This window comes from Cyanistes caeruleus, unplaced genomic scaffold (genome assembly GCF_971803275.1).
Source record: "Cyanistes caeruleus unplaced genomic scaffold, bCyaCae1.hap1.1 HAP1_SCAFFOLD_115, whole genome shotgun sequence".
Taxonomy (NCBI): domain Eukaryota; kingdom Metazoa; phylum Chordata; class Aves; order Passeriformes; family Paridae; genus Cyanistes; species Cyanistes caeruleus.
In genome coordinates, this window is record NW_028255915.1 from 169,529 (window position 1) to 178,437 (window position 8,909).

At 44.4% G+C, this 8,909-nt stretch overlaps 1 long non-coding RNA gene across 1 annotated transcript; it reads right to left on the reverse strand.

Moving 5' to 3' along the window:
* Positions 1-2,392: 2,392 nt before the first annotated feature.
* LOC147646195 (uncharacterized) lies at positions 2,393-8,633 on the reverse strand. Its single transcript, XR_015281937.1, has 4 exons — positions 8,458-8,633; positions 8,130-8,363; positions 2,676-7,838; positions 2,393-2,554 (listed from the first exon to the last, which is right to left on the reverse strand). It is a non-coding gene; the product is annotated as an uncharacterized LOC147646195 (long non-coding RNA).
* Between the last annotated feature and the right edge of the window lie 276 nt (positions 8,634-8,909).

Sequence of the window (8,909 nt, forward strand, 5' to 3'; positions counted from 1 at the left end):
CTCGCTAGACACAGTGCAGAAGCTTTCCCCTTGCATTAAGAGCAAGAAAGGCAGTAGCCTCGATTCCGGAGTTCGGAGAGGGTAACCGCAAGAGGCGAGCCTCCTTCGGCAGAAGCTGCTTTCCGGAGCTCTTGCCAACCGGCCAAAGTACCATGTGTGTCTGAGAGAGAGTGCCAGTCAGCACGCGGGCGGTGGAAAGCGCGAGCGCTGCGGGCAGGCGAATAAGGAAGGTGTTTAAAAGGCATCTGGTGCGCGAGACTTTCAGACTGCAAGTGGAAAGCAGCTGCCACTCGCACACTTGCTGATTAGTAGCTAGTTGTCGTGTGGAAGAAGTAAGATCACTACTTCCTTCTGCTGCTCCCTACTGCTGTTGCTGCTCTCTGCGACTTTCCCTTTTACTCCCAGATGCAGAGGAATGTCCTGCGCAACACAGAAACCTGTCACACCATGGGTGGAATAGGGTGTTGCAAATTCGTGCTTACATCAGTGGCAGGGGTATACTGCACAAACATGTGCTGTCCTGTCACACGTTCTCCTCGCTAGACACAGTGCAGAAGCTTTCCCCTTGCATTAAGAGCAAGAAAGGCAGAAGCCGCGACTCCGCAGTTCGGAGAAAGTAACCGCAAGAGGCGAGTCTCCTTCGATCCCTGAGGTGCATCTCTGGAATTGCTACAAGTTTTACTTACCACAATTTTAACCAAAATCTGTCTTAAATCATGGTGTATCTCTTTAGATGGAGGAAGACAGACACGAACAAAACAACCCACAAACAAAAAAAAAAAACAAAGCCCCAAAACCACAAATGCTACACAGCCCAGTAATACATAGAAAGGCACCTGGTAATATCATTAGTAGCAGATATCTACAGCATCCTAAGTGTACTTAAGGAATCAAGATGAATTTTAAAAATATCATGAAATACAAGAATTGCTGGCATTCAAAATGTAACTCTAGCCTATGTAGCAAGTCACTAAAATGACGTGCAGTTGTAAATCATTAAGTGTGCAAAACTATACAGTTTTGCATAAAGTGCTGTATGTACCCCAGTTTGCTAAGCTTGGCAATATGACACAAAGTGATGAAGTTAAGGATGTATCTTACCTACCTCATCTTTCCTTTTCCTTTCCCACCATCACCCACTGTCCTTTAAACTGTACGTTTAAAAATTACACAAAGGCCTTTTCAGGAATTGTAGTTCAGAAAAATGTTTCAAGTATATTTATCTTTCAGTGTAAACTTGGGGACACTATGGTTCAATTTTCACAAGCTCTACATACTTACAGATTCTCTTAATTCAATTTGATTTGCAATTATTTCAATCTGTTCAATACCTCTGGCAAACGAGTATTTCCTATTACTCATTTTACTCCTATTTAAGGAGTGCTGAAATCCATGCTGTAACTTGTCCAGATTTAAATCTAAACATGACACAATTATAGAAAAACAGAGTAATACTTTATCTGATCACTTGGGCTCACAAAACCAAGTCCTACCATATCTGTTCATACAGACTCATTCTAGGCATTGTACGCAGATCTTTAACACTTGAATTCAAGTTACTATAGTACAGCAGTTTCTCTTGCAGGAATTGTGCAGTACACTTAAAAGTATACAACAGGTCTCTTCTTTACTCTGTATTTTAGTGATCCGTATCGTATCTGAGGGGAAAAACAAAATTATAATGAAGTACTAAGTCACATGAAATGGAAATATAATTCAGCTCCCCACTAATCCTATTTAGCAAATGTCTTCCAATGTGCTTTGGACACCCGGTTTCACTAAGAGAATCTACCTATGACTGAATAAGATAAAGTTTCAACAGAATTGGGCAAGAAGAGTCAGTATCAATTGTTTTCCTGGAATGACCCAAAAACTTTTATGAGACTTCACAGAGATTTATACTGGAGTATCTTTAAATTTTGTAATGCATGCACTAGGATGCTAACTAGGATCTTCTCTTTGTAGATCACAAAGAGTCAGGCTGTTTGTCTATGGCAACTAAAAAATTCTGAATATTCTTTATCTATTAAACAGCAGATGTTTAAGTGTGCACAACACACAGATAATATTATTGTTATTCATACCCTTTTCAAGGCGAACACTTCCTGAAATTAGGCTTGGTGGTGCCAAAATTAGCATTTCAAATAGAGAGTCTGTTTCGTCTCCTCTCCCTTGCTCCTTGCTTCATTAATTTCATACATATATTTCCCCTAAACACATCAAACTACAAAAGCTCCAAACTTAGATATTGTTGTCACATGCTTTCTTCCCCATTTAGCATTCTGGAACCCAGTTACTGTTGACAACTTCTCCAATATTAAAAATAAAAATAAATTTCTGCACTATGAATAATGCCAATATACACTGAAAGAACAAACTCAATTAACCAGGATTATACTTGCTTCTTTACGGCCTTTAATAGTTTTCACAGACTTCATACTCTGAGTTCTGCAAAGGCCTCTCTGAGCAAACATTTCATCCTCTGAATGTGTCCCCTCCATCTCTTCATCTGTTTTATCATCTCCAGGATTTTTTTCCAGTAGGGTTTTGTAACCTTTAGAAAAAAAATGTTTAAAAAATAGTAGCTGTAACTTTTTGACTTCTAAGAATGCAGCGATTTTTATCTTGATTTATGCTTTTAGATAATGTGCTTATTTCAAAACAGAAACATCTACTTTGCCACGAGTTTGGTACTTCTAATCCTGACACTTGGTTCCACAGGTATGTAATGCAGTGCTTCTTCAGTTGTCAAGACTGAAATCACAAGTTTGCTGACATCTTCTGCTTTACACTGAACTGCAAAAACTTGAGTGATCGTCTAAAGAAGTACCTAAGATTTTAGGACAAAATCCACATGAGAAGGTGGTTACACTTATAATAAACCTTTAAAGATCCCTCCCAATACAAACCACTTGATGACTTGCATTCATAGGATCTTTCTTCATACACTCATCCTCCTGCATTTTTAATACCAAAGCTTCTTTCATTTCGGTAACACACCAAAGTACTGTTAAGAGTTGTTAACATACTACAAAACCAGGACCAAGATTATTACCTAAGACTCTCACTAGAGGGCACTAACTGCTTAAAAATACACTCCGAAAGCTCCTTGGGGTCCAACAGCCCCGAATCTCCACCACAGACCTATCGCAAAGCTACCAAATCCAGTCTGATTCCTTCCTCCACTGAACACTCCTTTTATCCCAGAATCTACTGGCTGTAACACTCAGGAACACCTTTTAGACTCTAAACCAAATTTTATCAATGACCTGTGTACATTTTATCTTAAGCCAATATTTTATTTAGGCTTATCTAATTTTTTTCATCAATTTTTTTCCCTAGAAATTAGAATCACATCATCCATTCCACAGCTACTTGAGACAAACATCCGGTCATTCTCTTCTGCCATTTTAGAGGCAACATGTCTCTGCTTCCAGTACAGTTTCAATTAATCTTTTTCAATACAGAAGATTTGAATCACATCTCTTTCTCTGTTTCAGAGTAGCAGTGTTTGCAGTGACATCAATACTTTTTTATCTGCATTTGTAATACCTGATGCATCGGCATCCCATCTGCCTTTTTCACAGCAAGAGCACTGCCAGCTCAGCATCATCCTACAATCCACATCCTACAACTAGGCCTTTTAAATCAATTTGCACAGAACTCCTGGCCCAGACAAAAAATAAGATCCAGCTCAGCACAAGAGAATATTGCTACACAGTGTTCCTAAATCTATGTATACTTTTGATCTTTTTTAAGTTCCTAATGCTGAAGAAAATTCAAAGAAAACATGAGAGGTGTATGCTAGATGAGACCAGGACCAGAAAAAATAAATTAAGTTTAACTAACTGTAAGAAAGCTTTTTGACATTTGAGATTGAATCTCACAATCGGTGATTATTTATATAGTATAAACTGAAGAATTTTTTAAAAAAAATTAGAGCATTTTTAAGCTGTTTCAGATAGGTAAATAATGCTCTCTTACTGAGGAACAGATCCTGCACAACAGCTGCAGTGACATTATCTCTAGTGCAGCTCTTTGTGAATTCTTGGCTTTCTCTCCAGCCAGAGGCTTCAGTTCACACTGCCCTGCACAGGATACTTTCTGGAAACTCCAATTCAGATTAGGTCCCTTCAGCTGGTCACCTGTTCCTTAGAATGGGCTAGCACACTATTCATGAAATTCCTTGGACCCCACAAATGCTATCCCTCCCCAAAATGGGGGGATGAGAAGGAATGACAGTCTTAAGTGAAAAGAAATAGCCCAGACCCACTTCTTTTGTGGGAAACAGCAGTTCCTATACATCACAGTCTTGCTATTTCAAAATTACGTAGTTAGCAGACCTTCAGCAAAACCTTCCTTCAAGCATCACAAGCTCAAGGGCAAAGTGATGATGACAATAACAGTATATGTAACATAATAATGAAATAATACTATCTTTCAACAAAACCATATATTGATCACCACACACCATCTTCTGAGTGTTAATAGACATCAGTCTATTATGACAACTTGATGCCTTTATTATTCGTATCACCATACACAATTTTACATTTTGATCTATTACTAAAATGCTGTCTGTGCATTTGCAAGTTTCTTGTTCCTACCCTGTTTACTCCCCTGCCTAATCAAGACAGTGACTACCACAGTACAAGCAAGCATCCAGATCCCTGAAATAAAAGACAAGAAGCAGGCCAGGATCATGTTAATGGAAACCCAAAATCAGGATCGAGAGCACAAAACTGCCAGGGAAATATATGAGCAATATCGAGAATTAAGAGATAAATATTCCCAAGAGCCAGAAGTTAATGGTTGATGCGGGCTAGAGCCGGATCAAAATATAAGAGGGGGGATATTGTTAAGAATAATATGTTACAGTTGCTGTTTGTAAACTCCTTACTTACCTTGTACCCCTGTCCCAGGTTTACTTACCTTGTACCCCTGTCGCAAATTGCTGTACCCCATATTTTTTTATTCCTTGTTCAGCCAGGCCCTGCCCCCTCTCCCAAGTTGCTGTACCCTGTGTTTCTTGTTCTGTGTTCAGCCAGGCACTGCCCCCACTGCTCCGAGACTCCCACATGGCAACATTGTATCCCTTTCCCGAGTTGCTGTACCGTCCTGAGGAGGAAGATGACATACTGACTTTTATGCAAACGAGAGAGACCAGAGACTTATGGGATGCACCCAGACTGGAAAAAACCCCAAAACAACGAGCAACGCAAAAGGGAAGGAATAGAACCAGCACCATCTAACAAGGAAGACCCAGAGGAGTCCCCTGGCTTCTTTCCAGGGGCCGACATAACCTCGAGGAGACTCGACTGGGATGACAGCCTAGACTACAAGGCCTAAAGAAGGAGTCTTCCCAGGGACTCCCGGGAGGGAGGAAGGCCCAGCTCCGCCTTACTGACAGAGCTGTACGGATTCTCCTCTTCTGCGGTGTCCAGTGGAAGCAGTGGCGGTGTGCGCAACTCCTCGGGCCCCCACCCCAGAGCTGTGCTGCTTAATAATGGCCTTTTTAAAAGGAGCTGGTCTCCTGGCCCATTTATCACAATCGTGATCCTGGGGAATGCAGCTAAAGCCAGCCAAAAGCAATTTCTGGGAAGTCAAGCCTGCTTTACGTTTTCTGGAGTTTGCTTGTGCCAACTTCACCAGTCATTTCTAAAAAAGGAAAAGAAACTCCAAGCAAAAGAGAGAAAAACACAAAGAAACCAACCCAAAGAAACCAATCAAACAAACAGATAAAACACCCCCAATCAAACCAAAGGCAATGAGAAGTTAGGACTAGTTGTAAGGATATCACAGCAGGCAAATGGCTGCTTCCTACTTGGATCACCATCCAAAGCCACCTAGAACAACTTCTCCAAAACATATCCAACAGGAGAAATGGAAAAAGTGATCCATGGCAGCTCTGCATTGTGGTGAAGGATGAGCATGCAGTGGTCCAGATGCAGCATTGCCCACCCTCCAGGCTGCTGTTTGCTCTGCTGAAAGACTCTTGCAGGACTGTGGCCCCTCTCCATGCAATGGAAATCATTGCCACAGCTCTCAGTTGAGGCACTGGCATTTCCAGAGCCAGATTCAGGCACAATCCTACTGCCTGCTGAGCATCTGGGAAAGGTGCTGAGCATCTTCAGGCCTAGAAGCACAAAAGAGCTCAGGCTCTCCCCAAACTGGGTTTTCAGGGCAGCTTTTCATATCGCTGCAAGATTTCTTCATCCCTCAACACGTCTGACTTTATTATGTCCAACGATGCATTTGGGTTTCTTCCGTCCTCTTGTGTGCCCGTCAGTAACCTTCCACGTGGATGAAGGCGATTGTGTACAGGACAATTGATTGCGGCATTGCCATTTGGCTTCACTGTCACTCAGTTGAACACGGTCCTTATCTAAGAAGGACTTCTGTCGCTGCCCGCTCGGCCCTTCACGCCCCGGCTAGCTCGTGCCAAGCGTCAGCGGCAGGAGTGGGGAACCAGGTGAGCACTGTGTGGCTCGACCTGGAACCTCTAGAGCTCCTTTGGGCTTGGGCTCTATATTATGCAGGGCGACACGAGGTGCAGTAAAGGGAGAGAGAGTGCTCGGAGTCCTCCAATTTCCCAGGAACAAGTTTATTCCAGCAGGTGCAGGGAGAAGGCGATGAGGGACAGGGCTGGGATCTCGAGGAGAAAGTCCGAGCCGAGACCCTGGGCACCTCTGTGCACCAGGTTTTAAAGCCCGTGTGCGGCTCATACAACAACCAATAATATTGCAGCAGGGGAGGTGTTGTGGGAAGGGGTTACAATACACAAATCCAATGGTAGGGACTTGGGGGAGGGAGGATAGCTATACAACCAATAGGGCATCGAGCAAGGGATGAAGAGCAGGGAAGGAACCAGAACAAAAGGTGTGGTGTACATAGATTGATAGGGCTTGGGGGTAGGACCAAAGTGATGGATGGGGTACAATCTGGAAAGAGGGGAGAGGTTTACAATGACAGGCAACTGGGAACAAACCATATTGGGATAGTGGGGAGTAACTGGGGCAAACCAACTCTAAATTCAACGAAGGTGAACAAACATACTCAATGAAAGTAAACTAACAGGCGGCAACAGACTTCCAAGAAATGGGTAGGAGTTTTGGCTGTGAGAGGAGCAGAAAGCACATTTTCTACAGCAAATTGCTAGCTGATGCACTTTCCTCCCTGCCAAAATAGTGATTGCCATTCATCTTCCTGGGAAGAATGTAAAGACCCATTCAGAGATGCCAGGTTCAGCTGGCCTGTGGCTTTGTGTGCCTCATTTCACATGTCCAATTTCAAGGGCCACTAAAAGAGGCTCATGTTTGCCTTGCTACCCACAAGTGCTGTAGGTATTTCCAGGAGAAGAGGGAAAACATCGCTGTCCTGTGGTGTGGTAGAAATGCCACCACAACTGTGATTGTGTGAGCAAAGCCAGCCAGTGCTTTTTGGGGCAGCAGCAGCAGCTGAGAGTGTGGCAGAGCGGTTGTGATACTCTTTTTAGAGTCCTGCAAACATTGTTCCCGAAACAACCCACAGCTTTGCAAATGTGCCCGAAGAAAATGCAAAGAGAACTGGGGTGTGAAAATCAAAGACTGTTTATCTGTAAAAGAAAAGGAACAAGAATGAACTACACCACATATTTACACTGTAAGAATATTGGTAACAACAACAACAACAACAACAACAAACTATAGAACCTATTTACCTGAGAACAGCTCTAACAAAACTCTATGAAATGTATTTACAGGCAACTTAAACAAACTCTAAAACCTCTATCCTGAACACAACAACTGTAAAACGTATGTACAGCAGGGTGGCATCTGTGTCTGTGATGTCCCTAAGTCCTGCAAGAAAAACAAGTAGCACGGTCAGTGCAGTCAGGCACGGAAGGGTGTTCCATGTGCTGCCGAGCTGGGACACTGGCCCAGTGGGACTCTGCTGCCAGAAGGGAGCCTGGCTGGGGGCTGTGGCCCAGGCACTGGAACAGGGCTTGTGTGGCCCACAGCAAGCCCAGGCCAGGCCAGGGATGGCCAGCAGAATGCAGTGCATGGGCTAGCGTGTCCCTGAGCAGGGAGTGCCCAGCCCGGCCCCAGGCTGGCAGCAGGGGACCCACTCTGCCTGTGGGGAGCACCTGCCTGTTCTGCTGCTGGCATCGGTCTTCATCCCAAGACCATATCTTCCTCCTTGTCTTTTAGATCAATATCCATCTCTTCAATATAATCTTTCGTTACCACCTCCATCTCTTCCTCTGTCTCGTACATATCCACATCCATCTCTTCCTCTCCAGTATCCTCTCCGTCCACTTCCATGGCTTCTTCTCTATCAGTCTGTGTATCGACGTCCGTCTCCTCCTCTCCGTCTGTGCCAGCCTGCAGAGGTAGCAAAATTTCCCACCCTGTCCCACAGAGCTCCAGCCCAGCCAGGCAGCTGCGGGGTGTCCGCCTCCGTGGAATAGTACCATACCTCTTTTGGAACAAATGCAGACATCCTGCAGGGATGGAGAGCAAAATCCAAGCGATGGGGAGCTTTGGGGACTGCTGGGGGAATCAGGGAGCAGGTGGCAACAAGGTGACAGGGGTAGGCTTGGAGCAGGGTGAATGAAGAGCGTGCTTGCACAAGGAGCCAAGGGTTGTGTTGTGGCCGTTGATGGATGCTAGAAGTTCTAGCTGGAGCATGCACTGTGACATCACCGCCAGGAGTTCAGGCCCAGGCTGAAGTGGACAACGGAGACCGTGGAATGAATGATGGAATCCCTGGGTGCTTGGGCTTGGAAGGGACCCTAAAGACCATCTTGTTCCAAGCGGAGCAATCTTCGCCCAGAATAGGTTGCTCAGAGCCCCGCTCCCAGCTGGCCTTGGATGTTGCCAAGGATGGAGCATCCCCAGCCTCTGTGCACAGCCCGGGCCAGTGCCCCA